Here is a 14,613-nt window from a genome sequence, read left to right on the forward strand (position 1 = left end):
TGCCCTCTGATCACTTTTAACTCTTAAAAAGGGCACTAAAAGTTCTGATTACCAGTTGAATGAGCCTCCTTCAAAGTTTATGTGACGACACCTTCCATTTGAAGTGCCTTCAGGAACAATAAATAATAAAACATTGGAGTCGTATAGCCTTTGCTATAGGCAATGCTATAGCGTTGCTATCTGCCTTTTTACCATTTTTAGCAAAATGGCTATTTCCAAAAAAAAAAAATCTGATGCATTTGGAGAAAAAGGGTGTGGTCGGGTAGGGAGACTAGTTGTCCTCTGATCTCTTTTGACTCCTAAAAATTGAACTAGACCTTTCACTTTCCAAATGAATGAGCCCTCTCTGAAGTTTTTACGAGCATCCCTTCCATATGAACCATATATGCCATATATGAGCCATATAAAAAGGATGTGGCGCGGAGGCTAGGTGCCTTCCGATCACATTTGACTCTTTAAAGTGAACTTCAACTTTCAGTTTCCAATTACATGAGCCGTTTGTGAAGTTCATACGAGTATCCCTTCAATAAGAACCATATATGCCCCCTGGGCCTATGTAAAACGTCTGCCCCCGAGTTCTGTAGGGTCGTGACGACGCTGAAGTTTTTGTTATCTGACCTTTGAGCTATTTTTAACAAAATGGTTATCTCAAAATTTTTATCTCCTGCATTTGGGAAAAAAGGCATGGGAGGGGAGGTGCTAGCTGCCCTCCGATGTTTTCTGAATCTGGAAAAAAACGAAATTGAACTTTTAATTTCCATTCAAATAAGCCCTATCTGAAGTTTATATGAGCATCCCTTCTGTAAAACCCATATTTGCCACCAGAGCTCAACGCCCGCCCACCGGTCCCTGGTGGGTTGTGTCGACACCAGAGTTTTGTTCTCTGACCTTTGAAGTATTTAAGAAAAAATGGCTGTCTCAAAATTTGTATCGGTTGGGTTTGGGGTAAAAAGGGCGTTGGGGGACTAGTTGCCCTCCCATCTCTTTTGAATCTTAAAAAGTGAAATAGAACTTACAATTTCCATTCAAATGAGCTCTCTCTGAATTTTATTTGAGGATGCCTTCCATAAAGACTATATATGCTCCCTGGGCATAACTTACAACACTTGCCCCCGGGCCCGGGGCAATTGTGTCGACACCGGATTTTTTTTTATCTGAACAAATGACTATCAATGACTATGTTAATAAAAATCACTATCTTAAAATTTTTATCGGATCCATTTGGGGAAGAATGGGCATGGGTGGGTCTAGTTACCCTCCGATCTCTTTTTACTCTTAAAAACTGGGCGCCTGCCCCTGGGCTCTGAGGGATTGTGTTGATCCTGTATTTTTCGTTATATAATCTTTGAACTATAAAAACTGGCTATCTCAAAGCTCTTATCGGATGGGTTTGAGGAAAATGAGTTGTGGTGGAAGGGGGAGCTAGTTTCCCTCTGGTCTTTTTTTACTCTTTAAAAATTGACTATAACTTTCACTTTACAAACAAGTGAGCTTCTCTGAAGTTTTTACCATCATCCCTCCCACAAGAACCATCTATACACTCCCAGGGCATAACTTACAACACCTGTCCGGGCCCTGGGTGGTTGTATGGTCACTGGAATTTTTTTATCTGACCCTTTGAACTAAGCTTAACAAAATGGCTATCCTAAATTATTTATCTGATGCATTTGGGGGGGGAGGGCATGAAGGCGGAGATAAGTTGTCCTCCAATCACTTTTAACTCTTTAAAGTTAACTATAACTTTCAATTTCCAAAAACATGAGCCCTCTTTGAAGCTTATACAAGCATCCCTTCAATAAGAACCATATTTGCCCCAAGGGCATAACTTACAAAGCCTACCCCCGGACCCTGAGGACATGTTTAAACACCAGAGTTTTTATTATATGATGTTCGAACTATTTTTAACAAAATAGCATCTTAAAATTTTTATCGGATTTATTTGGGGAAAAGGGCATAGAAGAGGGGGGGGGCAGTTGCCGTTCGATCACTTTAGACTGTGAAAAGTGAACTAGAACTTTTAATATCCAATCAAATGAGTCCTCTTTGAAGTTCATACGAGTATCCCTTCTATAAAAACTCTATTTGCTCTTAGGGCTTAATTTACAACGCTTGCCCCCGGGCCCTGGGGGGGTTTTGGCGACCCCAGAGTTTTTTTTATATGATCTTGATCTATTTTTAACAAAATTGCTACCTCAAAAGTTTTATCGCATGTATTAGGGGTAAAGGGCTTGGGGGCTAGTTGCCCTCCTATCATTTTTGACTCTAGGAAAGGGCATTAGACAGACATGCAATGAGACAGTTTTATTATACGTATCGTCAATATACAAAAGAACCACGTCTGTCACTTTAAAAAGTCAAAGACTTTTTGGTAGTGGCTGATAAACATTCAATGAACAACATTAACAAAAAAATGAAATGGAATGAGACGAAAATGTGGGAAAAGAAAACTGAAGGAAAATGAAGAAAAGGAGAGACAGAGAAGAAAAAAATCCTACGTAAAAAAAAAGATTATAAGCCATACCATTTATATTATTTACTTAATCTCTTCCCAGAAGGTGGTTCTTCAGTCTACTCTTTAACTGGCAAACATTTACTGATAACCTTATGCTCGTTGGGACTGAATTCCATAGTACTGGTCCAGCAAAATTGGAACTAAAACTTGCTCTCTGAGAGCTGCAACACTCATCTACCAAATCATCCATATTTTTAGTCTCATAAGTGTGGTATGAAGAATTCCTTGCAAACATTTGACAAAAAATTTCAGGGGACAAACCATAATTACTATGAAATACAAAAATAGAAAGTTGATAATCATGAAGTTGGCTAACATTTAAGAATCATGAATTTCTTATAACAATTACCTGTATCATTTTCACTGTGGACATAATTTCCTAATAGTCTAATAACTTTATTTTGTAAAACCTGAACTTGTAGTCCATATCACACAACCATAAGAAATATAAGGCATCACAATGGAATGATAAAGAGTTAAAAAGGCAGAACAGGGTAACTGATTTTTCTCCGACGCCGAATCAGACCAAGCCCTCTAGATACCTTAGCTGCCACCTGATCACTATCTGATTTCCAACTCAGAGTTTGATCAAGGCGGATACCAAGGTATCTCACCACAACTACTTGTTTCAATGGCCTATTACCAAGAAATATTTTTCCACTTACATCATCTGCACTTTCTGTCCGACTAAACATCATAAAATGAGTTTTTAAAACATTAAAACAAACAGCCTGTCTATTTTTTTTTCAATTGAGTGATTGCTATATATATATAAGGCATTGGAATTTTTTAAATTATATGGGTATGCCCGGAGTTGGATGATATGTTCTGACTCAGTATCAGCCCTTAAGTACCGGATAAATCAGTATGAACCTATTCGTGAATTAGTTTGTAATATCCACCAAATAGTTAGGTCTTTAGAGCTTGTGGGAAATAATATATTTCTAGTCTGGGTCCCATCACATGTGGGAATTGCAGGAAATGAATCTGCTGATATAATGGCAAAGTGGGGTATTTTAAATGGTCAGATTATAAGCGAAAAATCCACTCAAAATAAATGTTTTACATGTATTTATAAGGTGTTATGTGATAGAGACCAATAATTTTATTAGAAGCTGTATAAATCCAATTTTAGAAATTTATGATTATAAGGACCACCTGATGAACTTGTGCATGATGTTAGATCTGTTGCTGTTACTGTTTTTAAATTGAGGACACGTCATGCCAAAACCCGCTCAGTTTTACATAAGTGGGGGAGAGTTAGCTCGCCCTTCTGTGATATGTGTAATGAGTGTGATGATGTTAGGCATATTCTCATGAAGTGTTCAAAATATGAAGCTCAAAGAAATTTTTTCAGAAACCAAATTATAAAGTATTTTGGTGCTTTTACAATGAGAGTAATCCAAGGTCAGGCTAAGTCCCCTGAGTGGGTCCATAGAAAGACTATGCTGTTGTTGACTAAGTATATAAAGTGTTGTAATCTGCATAACATTCTCTGATTTTTTTTTATGTTATAATGTATTGACTTTTATATTCATTGTATTGATCTTCTATTTCGTATTAATGTTTCCATTTATAAATGTTTTAATTGCAGTAATTGCATTAAATTCTATTTTTATTGTATTGACTTTTTTATCTACTTATTTATTTCTGTATTTTAACTTTATTTAAATCTGTGTATGTTTCTTTTCACAGATATTTTAAGCAATATTAGCAGAATAGAGGTGTGATATACATACTAGTGCCGGTGATTTAAGCAAGAACACTCTGTATAACGTCCTAATACTCTCCCAAGATATCTTAAGTTTTGACGTGGCCCATGCCAAAATTTTATTAATGTGTTTTTAAAAGTATCGAAAAATGAATGAATCATGTCAAATGAATCTGCTTTTTTTTTCAGTTAAACGGTATTTTTCAACCACTTTCTTTCCCAGGGCCAAGAAAACCCAAACGTACGAAAACGAACTGAAAACACCATGGTTTGTCCGTAAATTATTTTCCAAATGACACAAAATCCTTATCTATTTTGGGAAATTGCATTTGTCAAATCTCGGAAAAAGTTTTCTTTTTCCTACTTTAAACAAAATAATAATTAGCTACGATGCAGATTTTTAACCCCTTTCTGTCTCAACTTGAGCTAAAATACTTTTTTTTCTGAATTTTCTTGAAAGTCTCGAGACATTTGGTTTGTTTACTAGCCTGGTGGACTAACTGAGGGGTAAATGGGGCCTGAAAATGGGCTAATTAATTTTTTTTTCTAAAACAAAGTTGGAAATACTTGTTTTTCGGGTCTGAAATAATTGTCCTTGAAGCCTTGAATAGGGATTTAAAGTAAGAAAAAAAGTCTTCCATTGGCTTTGGAACTCCAACTGCAACAGTCTTTAAAAATACGGTCTGGACTTTCACTGACAAGTTTGACGTGCTTCAGGACTGTCATGCACACAAAATGTCATGTCATGCTCAAAAAAAGTAGTGAGGGAATAAGTATCGTCCCCCCCAAATAAAAACAAAAATTATCTAAAAATGTCTGATTTAACCTTAATTTTTTAAAATGATTTGACTTAATTTTCGGTTTAAAAATAAAAGAAATCAGAGACGCTTCAAACTTATAGCAATACATTCCTTTGCTAAGCGGACCAAAATTTCGGGTCAAAATTTAGTATTGTATTTCGCTTGAAAAGAGCCTACATACTGTATATTTTTGCCACTGAGGCCAAAAAGAGTCAAGGACTTGGGTCTCAAGTCGACTGGAAATGTTTATTCGTTGTTTTTGAACCTTGTGTCAAGAAAACCCCAATGCAAAAATGTATTCGAATGACCTTTTTTGTTTAAATTTTTTTGTTAATGATCTTTTTTGGTTTGCTAAACCGGGGGGGGGGTCAATACCTTCTTTTGTTATTTTATTTAAAACCCAGGTGAAAACTTAAGTTCAGATCAACGAATCTAAGCCAAGAATACATTCTAGAAGCCATGAGTTGAAAGTATATTCTTAAACTATTGCAACCAAGGCCATATCTTACTTATTTCATCGTTCACTCTTCAACTTTGCTAAAAAAGATGAAAAATAAAATAAGTCAAACCAATGCAAAAGCTGTAAATGCGGTAAGCGAATAACGTTTTTAAAAAGAAACAGATTTTACTTTCTTAGTTTAAATTGTGCCTATTTTCCAAGGTCCAGATGCCACCAAATATAAAAAGTGTGAGTTGCTGCCCCTCCCCGTTGTGATACCCCTGCCCATTAACAGGAAAACATAAAGCGAAATAAACTTGCATTTACTTTAATTGTGGCTTCTATTGTTTCAATTTTTTCCTTGTTAAGCCCTCCAATCTGGGTCTAATTTAAATGCTTTAAGGTACTTGTAAGAAGTACTCACCCCCCCCCCAAATGAACAGAGTTGGAACTTCTTATTTGTTCTACTGAGTACAGAGCACAAAAGTTTTCTTTGTTATTGTGATACCCATTGGGTTTAAAGTTATTGTTCTGAAATTGCTGGGTTTTATTGAGTACAATAATAGGTTTTACGAAAAGACAAATACGGAGGGAGGTGAATGCTATCGTTTATCTAAAGGAGCACGTTCCTTATTGAGTTCTAAAGGTCTTTAAAAGACTTGTCTGTTTATTTAAATTTGAGAAACATCTTCTTCGGAATGTTCTGGACAGATTTGAAACTCCTTCCTAATAAAAAAGGTTGGAATCAACCAGTATCATGCCGTAGGAAGATTGGTAGCCTGCCCTCCGAATTCACGAATTCACATTCTGGTAATTTGTGTTAATCAATGGTGCCAGACGTAGTATAATTATGCGAAATGTAACATAATTGGGAAACCACAGCATCCGGGTATGTTCCTCTGAGCCATGATAGCTTTAATTTGTTTCGAATTTTCGCGTTTACGAGTTTTTTTTTAATATAGAGGCTACCCAAAATTTGCTGGGATTTCGGAAAAAAAGAGAGGGAATGAAATAAAAATTTAGTATTAAATTCTAATAAATATATAACCTTTTTTTAATTTTCGGTGCGATTTTGATTCAGCCTTAGGTACATTTAATAGCTAGACGTTTCACTAAGGGCTCCTTCACAGAATTTACAAGTTGTGCCTTTTAATTTGGGACCTGTAGTATGGGGCCTTGGAATTTATATTGAAATCGGATTTAAATTTTGACCCTGGGATCCCAATGTTGAAACTTGTTTTTTTTTTTATTTATTATTTAGTTCAATTTTTGAATTATAGTTCAAATTTGTCACCAAATTTCAAAATTTTGGGTCCACCTCCCCGTTGTGACACTCCTGCCTATTACCAGGAAGATATTAAGCAGATTCAACTTTCATTTTTATTCATTGCGGCTTTCATTGTTCAAATTATGTCATAGTTAAAGCATCCAAACTGGGTGTAATTTAAATGCAATAAGTGAAATGTAAATAGTAGATCTCTGTTGTTTTTCTTTCTCTTTCCCCAAATGAACCTAGTTTGAAGTTTTTCTGTATTCTACAGCACACAAAGAACAGATGCTTGCTTAACTATTGTATTACACATTGGTTTTAAGGGTATTATACTATGATTGCTTTCTTTAATTGAGTACAACGAACGGTGTCACGATAACACAAACACGGAGCAAAGTCAAGACTACCATTTATCCGAAAGTAGCACATGCCCTTGGAGATATAAAATGCTTTAAAAGACATGTCTGTTTCTTTGAGTTTGAATGACATGTCTCTCAGAATATTTTAAATAGATTTGAAACTCCTCACTAATAAGAAAATTTAACTGACATGAAGCCGCCCGAGAAAAATTGGTGACGTGTCTTAACTTCTTAAACATTCACGACTTCACATTGATGGTAGTTTGCGTTAATCAATGTTCCAAGAATTAGTATAATTAATCAGAATGTAGGACAATTGGGAAAGCAAAGCATCCAGGTATATTCCTCCCTAAAAAAAGAATAATCTAAGAAAAAGTAGAAAAACCTGTATCATCACATCTGAAAATAAAACAAACACCGGAAATGACTATTTGACTAAATTAAAGTAAAACTCCTGATGAACCAACGGTGTAATCAACCGTCGGAATTTTTGTAGTTATGATCTTATGGTATCTTTGGAAAAAAACGTGCTAAAGATATCTGAAATTAAATACGCGTGATTTAAGATGATATATTTTTGGGTTAAGTGGAATGTTATATGTTTGCTGCTGACCATTGAGAATTTTAGCTGTGGTGCTTTTTATTAAGAGCCGAAAATACTCCTAGCTGGTATTAGTTTTTGAAAAGCTCATCAAAATGTGTGTAATATCTCGTGAAATCAATACAAAGAGATAAAGTAACTTCCGAGGACGTGAGCACTTTCCAAAGAGTGTTCAGGTTTTTGTGTTACCACAGCAACACATATGCTGAAATAATTCTCGTAAGATTATGCCTCTACACGATCTTGCCTCTTGACTATGCCTCCCTTCAATTTGTCAATGCTAAGATAGCCCTTAGAATCGAAAGAACAACTATTTTGTAACTATGTGTATGTAGTCTAGTGAACCGATTGTTTGATAGTGAACTCATGAACGTGAGAAGAATAATCGAACTAAAGAACTTCACTGAAGAAAGTTTTTCCAGCTCTGGCAGAACTCGCCGTGAGAGTCCTCTCCCTATTGCATTCGAACTTAGACTCGGGAAGAATTTTATCAAGGATGGGTGACGCAAAGACGCAAAATGGATATAAGTTGAAGATAGAAAAAGTATTTAAGCTGTCCTTTTCATAAATTCGCTGCTAAGATAAGGCTACACAGTTCCACAAATCTTTGTGTAGCCCCTTCATCCCCAGATTAAGAAAACGAGCGCAAAAGTTAAGATAATAAACATCGGATTATTTGAGCTGAATGTTTACCCATTTATATGTTTATGGAGTGAAATTCTCGGTATGATGTATGATACTATGGTACAAAGGGCAGTCAATCCATCAAGATTAAAGACAGCAAGATTAAAGCATGTTCAAATTGCTGAACTTGAATCTTCTGATAATATTGCCAAGTGGGGTATTCTAAATGGCCTGAGTATTATTCTGAAACCCACACAAACTAAATATATAACGTGTATTTATCAAGTATTATGTGATAGGGATAGTATTGAATATGCAATATTAGAAATTGTGCAAACCCAATGATAGTCCTTTATGATTATAGGCTACCATCTGATGGACTGGTACATGATATTGGATCTGTTGCTGCTACTATTTTTAGATTATGGACAGGTCATGCAAAAACTCATTCAGTTTTGCATAAAAAGGGCAGAGTTAGTTCTCCTTTCTTTGATATTTGGAATGAGTTAGATGGGTTAGACATAGGCTAATGAAGTGTAGAAAATATGATGTACAAAGAAATGTACTTCAAAGTTTAATCCTGAAGCATTTTGCAATGAGTACAATTCTAAGTTGTGCAAGTCCCCTAAGTGGTCCCATAGAAAGGCTGTATAGGGATACAGTATTTAAGTTGGCTTAAGTATTTAAAAAATACACTGCATAATGTTCTATAAGTTTTGTGTCTTTATTGTATTTTGTGTATGATTTATTTGATTTATCTAAATTTTTTAGTTTTTTTTAATTTTATTTATATATATCTAGACATGTTGGGTAAATGTATCACAGTTCATATAATTGACTTACCAATAAAGTGAGTATACCACTTGATGCCTTTTTTTATGCTCTTTACAGATATAATTGTTGCTGCTAGCCTATCACAAATTCAAATTTAAACACTTTTTGACCTAATTTAACTATAAATAATTTTGGCAATGAGAAAATGTAGTATTATTTTGTCTTAAACAACCAATAACTCATACTTTTATTGAAAATTTGTCATTTTAAGAGCTCTAAAAGTGCTTCAAAAGTACACTTTAAATAGAGTTATATCAGAAAGACAATTTTAGAATTTTAGCTCTCTCTCCTTTAAAAAACAAAACAAAACTCATCACATTTCCAATGCTCTTGACTGTTTAAGGATTTGAACCCATTCTTTTAACTGTGTTATGATAAGCTGACAGTTGTGACTACAATGGTTAAAAGTCATTATTATTCATCAATCATTAGAGCTTTTGTTTTTTCAGAGACTTCTCCAACTAGTTTCTTTAATAAAATCTGATCAGTGTATTCAAGTATTGATCATAGTATTATTCCTTTCAAAATTACATTAACTTGATTCCACAATCTTTTATAGATTTGCCTCAAATTCTGAATATGGCTGAACTCATCACAACTTCTGAGGGTTTTTTAATCAAAAAAGGTAAGTTATGTAGTTATATTCTATGTAACAGAGTAAAATGAAATCTGCTTTGCTCTAGAAAATAATTTTCACTTTTTATCCTTCTTACTCATTAAGTGGTACTAAGTATAAAAAAGTGTATCAGCATATGCACTTGGATCTTACCATTAAGAGCTGAAACATTACAAACAGTGGCAATTTTGTGAAACATTAACTGTGTTTTTTCTACACATATAAACTCAATTAATCATCTGGCAAGAATAATTTTCTCTCACTCTCTCTTGTGTTTAGGTATGATGAGCAAAATGCTACCACAAAAGTGTGGTATTAATGAGGCAACAAGATCTTTTATAAATATAATACAGGTAATATTGAACTCAGATGGGAATATTAAGCTAAAAATATGTAAGAGAGGGATACAGTTAGTTGAATTCAGCTGCTTAACTTTGGGAGGCTGCATTTGTTTTTTTTTTACATTTTGAGAACTATTCCGCTTGATGCAGAAAACCCCAATTTATTGGTATATTGGGTATGTCTAACTCAGAAAAGTTCTTGTTTTGTTTGATTAAAAATATTTATTTTCTTTATCTTTGTTTAATTATTGAGTCGTCATTTTTTTTTCTCAATTAATTATGGCACTTGGTATTAACCAAGTGGCATATAGCAATTGCAAATTCTGTTGGTCTGTCTGTCGGTCTGTCTGTCTGTCCTGGTTTTGCTAGTTTAGGCACTTCCAGATAAGCTAGGACAATGAAATTTGGCAAGCATATCATGAACCAGACCAAATTAAATTAGAAATAGTCATTCTTCCCGATTCAACCATCTGGAGGGGGAGTGGGGGACAGTTAATTTGGAAAAATTTGAAAAGTTAAAGATTTTCAACTGACAAGTGGGTTATTGGATCGTAATGAAATTTGACATTTAGAAGAATATCGTGTCTCAGAGCTCTTATTTTAAAACCCAACTGGATCCAGTGACATTGGGGGAGTTTGGGGGGGACCTACAATCTTGGAAAACGCTTAGAGTTGGAGGGATTGGGATGAAACTTGGTGAGAGAAATAAGCACAGGTCCTAGATATGTGATTGACATAACCAGAATTGATCTGATCTCTTTGGGGGAGTTGGGGGGGGGGTGTTAATTCTGAAAAAATAGATATTTTGAGCTTACAAAGGAGTGATAGGATCTTAATGAGATTTCATATTTATAAGGACCTTGTAACTCAGATCATTATTGTAAATCCTGACTGGATCCAGTGTCATAAGGAGGATTTGGGGGGTGGGGACCAGAAACCTTGAAAATGGCTTAGAGTGGGGGGATCAGGATGATACTTGGTGGAAAAACTAAGCAAAAGTCCTAGATACATGATTGACATAACCGAAAAGGATCCGCACTCTTTGGGGGAGTTGGGGGGGGGGGGGGTAATATAGAAAAATTAGAAAATGTGAGGCATTTGTAACTTACAAATAGGTGACCAGATTCTTATGAAATTTGATATTTAGAAGGATCTTGTGCTTCAAAGCTCTGGTTTTAAATCTGGTCCGGATTTGGTGACATTGGGGGGAGTTGGAGGGGGAAACTTGAAAACATGAAAATTGAGGTTTCTATATATTACGAATGGGTGATCAAATCTTAATGAAAGTTGATATATAGTAAGATCTTATGTCTCAGATGCACCATTTTCATTTTGAATTGGATCCGGGGGCATAGGAGGCTGGAAGGGGGAAACAGAAATCTTGGAAAACACAAAGTGGAAAGATTGGGATGAAACTTGATGGGAAGAATAAGCAGAAGTTTTAGATACATGATTGACATAATTGGAAGGAATCCGCTCTCTTTGGGGGAGTTGGGGGGGGGGTTGTTAATTCAGAAAAATTTTAATATTTTTAACTTAAGAACGTGTTACCAGATCTTAATGAAATTTGATATTTAGAAGGAACTTGTGTCTCAGAGCTTTTATTGTAAATCCTGACCAGATCTGATTACTCTGGGGGGAGGTGGGTGGGGAAACCAGAAATCTTGGAAAACGCTTAGAGTGGAGAGATTGGGATGAAACTTGGTGGATAGAATAACAAAACAACGTAAATACGTGATTTACGTAGCCGGACTGGATCTGCTCTCTTTGAAAGAGTTTTTTTTTTGGGGGGGGGTCCAGTGCTTTGGTGAGTTTGGTGCTTGTGGATGTGCTAGGATGAGGAAAATTGGTAGGCATGTCAGGGACTTGCACAAATTGACTTGAGAAAGTTTTTTCCCGATTTGACCATCCGGGGGAGGGGTTGCAAGGAGAGGAAAATTTAGAAAAAATCAGGTATTTTTAACTCACGAGTTGGTCATCAGATCTTAATGAATTTTGATATTTAGAACAAACTTGTGTCTCAGAGCTCTTAGTTTAAATCCCGACTGACATTAAGCCTCTGATTTTCCTTTTAATGGAATCTATTGATTCTTATTCATAGCTATCTATTGATTCTTATTGATAGCTCTTGTTATTGTTGATTTATGCTAATACAAGACCTGCTAATTTAATGGATTTCCATGAATTTCGTTAAACGTTTCAGTCTTTTGCTTTATAAAAGCAGATTGTCAAAACGATTTGAGAAAAAATACATCTGATTAAATGTATATAAATATATTGAATATACATGTAACATCTGTTTATTTTTTTGAACATAACTAAAAGAAAAAGTATTTTGATTTGTTTAGTAAGCTTTAATTCTGAATAATTCTGAATTTTGTTGAATGTTTCAGGTTTTCTTATGCTTTGTAAGACACAGATTTTAAAAACGTTTGTGAAAAAAACCTGCATATACATCTGATTTAATGTATAAATGTATGTTGAATATACACGTAACGTCTTTATATTTTTTATTTTTTAATATAACTAAAAGAAAAAGTAGTTGGGTTTATTTGGTAAGCTTTAATTCTGAATATTTTTTTATGTCCGTTTGATTTAAATTTCGTTTTAGAAGTTGATGATGCTATACCAGGTGATAGTGTGAAGACCTCTTGCATTCCAAACCTCTTGTCTCTGAAACATGAAGATGTTTCTTTCCTTTCTTTACCCAGCAATTCAGGACCACATAAGTTTGAATATGATACCCTGGGATTGGAAGCCACATGTCCTGACAATAAAGGTACATCTCATATTTTTTTGTCATTTTAGATTCCAAGGTATCAGTTAATATTTTATGGAACAAAAATTAGGCAAAGGGACTTAATCTTAAGATACAACTTGTTTGTGCAGGTGTTTACCGAACTGTTTTTGTGGTCTTATATGAACGTTTCCAAATATTGTCTTGAAAGTAGTTGGGCAAATATTGTTTTTGAGAAAACCTGATAATAAGCCATAAATCTGTAGATCTCTGTATAGTTTTCACAATTCACTTTTATAGTGTATATCTCTCTATACAAATTAATATATATACCAGGTGTATGTAATAGATATAAATAGTATGTAAATATATGTAATAATATGCGAGTGTTACAAATGATGTAATTATTATGTAAATCAGATATATTAATATGTAAATAAAGAGTTTCATATGGAAAATTCAGAAATGAGTTGAGGGATCTATTTTAGGGGTTTTCTGCTTCAGAACGATTTAGCTAGAAGAATATAACCAGTCACATTGGATTTTAATAACAAAGGTGAAATTCATGTTTTATCCAGGTATGAAACTCTAGGTATATCCAGGAGGTATTTATTGTCATATCCCCCCCCGCCAACTCTCCCCTCAAGTTTGTAAGAATGACTTCGTCAGGTTTGAGCTATGACAGGTGCCAGTCTCTCACTGCTGAAGGTGTTGCAGGTAGAACAGACTTAGGAAAATATTTGTTTTTGTAGACTCTTTAAACTTGTCCTTTTTAATTATTTGGATCATTACGGATTAAAAACTGCAGCGTCATCCGATTAATGCTATAAATTTATGCCTAACTTCCAACACTCATGTTAGTGCTGAGCCTCTTTACTAAATCAATGGCGAGACTGTGTCATTTGTGGCACTCTAAAGATATCCGTTGCTTTTCATAACCAAACTTAAAGAAATGAAAAATAGAATTAAAAAAAAAGAAAAAATAGATTGAAATAAAGAAATGAAAAATAAAATTACATCATTTTGTGGAACTGTGTAACTCCACATCCCTGAAGATAACCATGGTCTCTGAAACAATTTTTATATAAAACTTCCTTTTTTGTCTTAGAAAACTGTTTTCCCAGTTCTTTTCTTCAAATAAAAGGTGGACTAATTTTCAGATGTGACAAAAGAACTAAAAAGATGATTGTACTCTCACAATCTTTTATTACATGCAAGTTTCTCTTTGTAGCTGAGATGAAACTGAACCTTTGTACCCTCAAATACATTGGAAGCAAGTAATAGGAATAAGAACTAGATAAAACTGGCTAATTGGATAGAGCTGAAACTGGCTAATTGGACTAGATAAAACTGGCTAATCGTTTTACTAATTTGTTTGCGAAAAATGAAGATCACTAGGCAACAGTGGTTTAGTTAATGTGGCTTTTGGTACTGATTTTATATACGGATATGATTAACAAGTTGAATCCAAATATCAAAATAATTTAGGCAAAATAATAACTTGGGATCTTAAATTTTGAAGATTTAATTAATCTAACAGTCAAATTCAAATCTTGGTTTTTATTTTTAAGACAATAAACAAAACAAGAAACCTTAGATATCCTTGTAGAAACTAAATTAAATATACGGTCACGTATAAACCTTGAAACGTCATGCTAAAATAACTATTTGAAACTTTAGAAGCTGTTTTGTGTTATATTCATAAATTTATTTTGTTAGTGCTGAAACATTCTCAAACATGCAGTTTGCTGAAACATTTGTTTTCAAAA

The 14,613-nt window shown here is 34.4% G+C and overlaps 1 long non-coding RNA gene across 1 annotated transcript; it reads left to right on the forward strand.

Annotated features, from left to right (window-relative positions):
• Positions 1 to 7,846: 7,846 nt before the first annotated feature.
• LOC136041371 (uncharacterized) lies at positions 7,847 to 14,485 on the forward strand. Its single transcript, XR_010621012.1, has 3 exons — positions 7,847 to 8,236; positions 9,710 to 9,775; positions 12,719 to 14,485. It is a non-coding gene; the product is annotated as an uncharacterized LOC136041371 (long non-coding RNA).
• The last annotated feature ends 128 nt before the right edge of the window (positions 14,486 to 14,613 follow it).

This window comes from Artemia franciscana, unplaced genomic scaffold (assembly GCF_032884065.1).
Source record: "Artemia franciscana unplaced genomic scaffold, ASM3288406v1 PGA_scaffold_171, whole genome shotgun sequence".
Classification (NCBI taxonomy): domain Eukaryota; kingdom Metazoa; phylum Arthropoda; class Branchiopoda; order Anostraca; family Artemiidae; genus Artemia; species Artemia franciscana.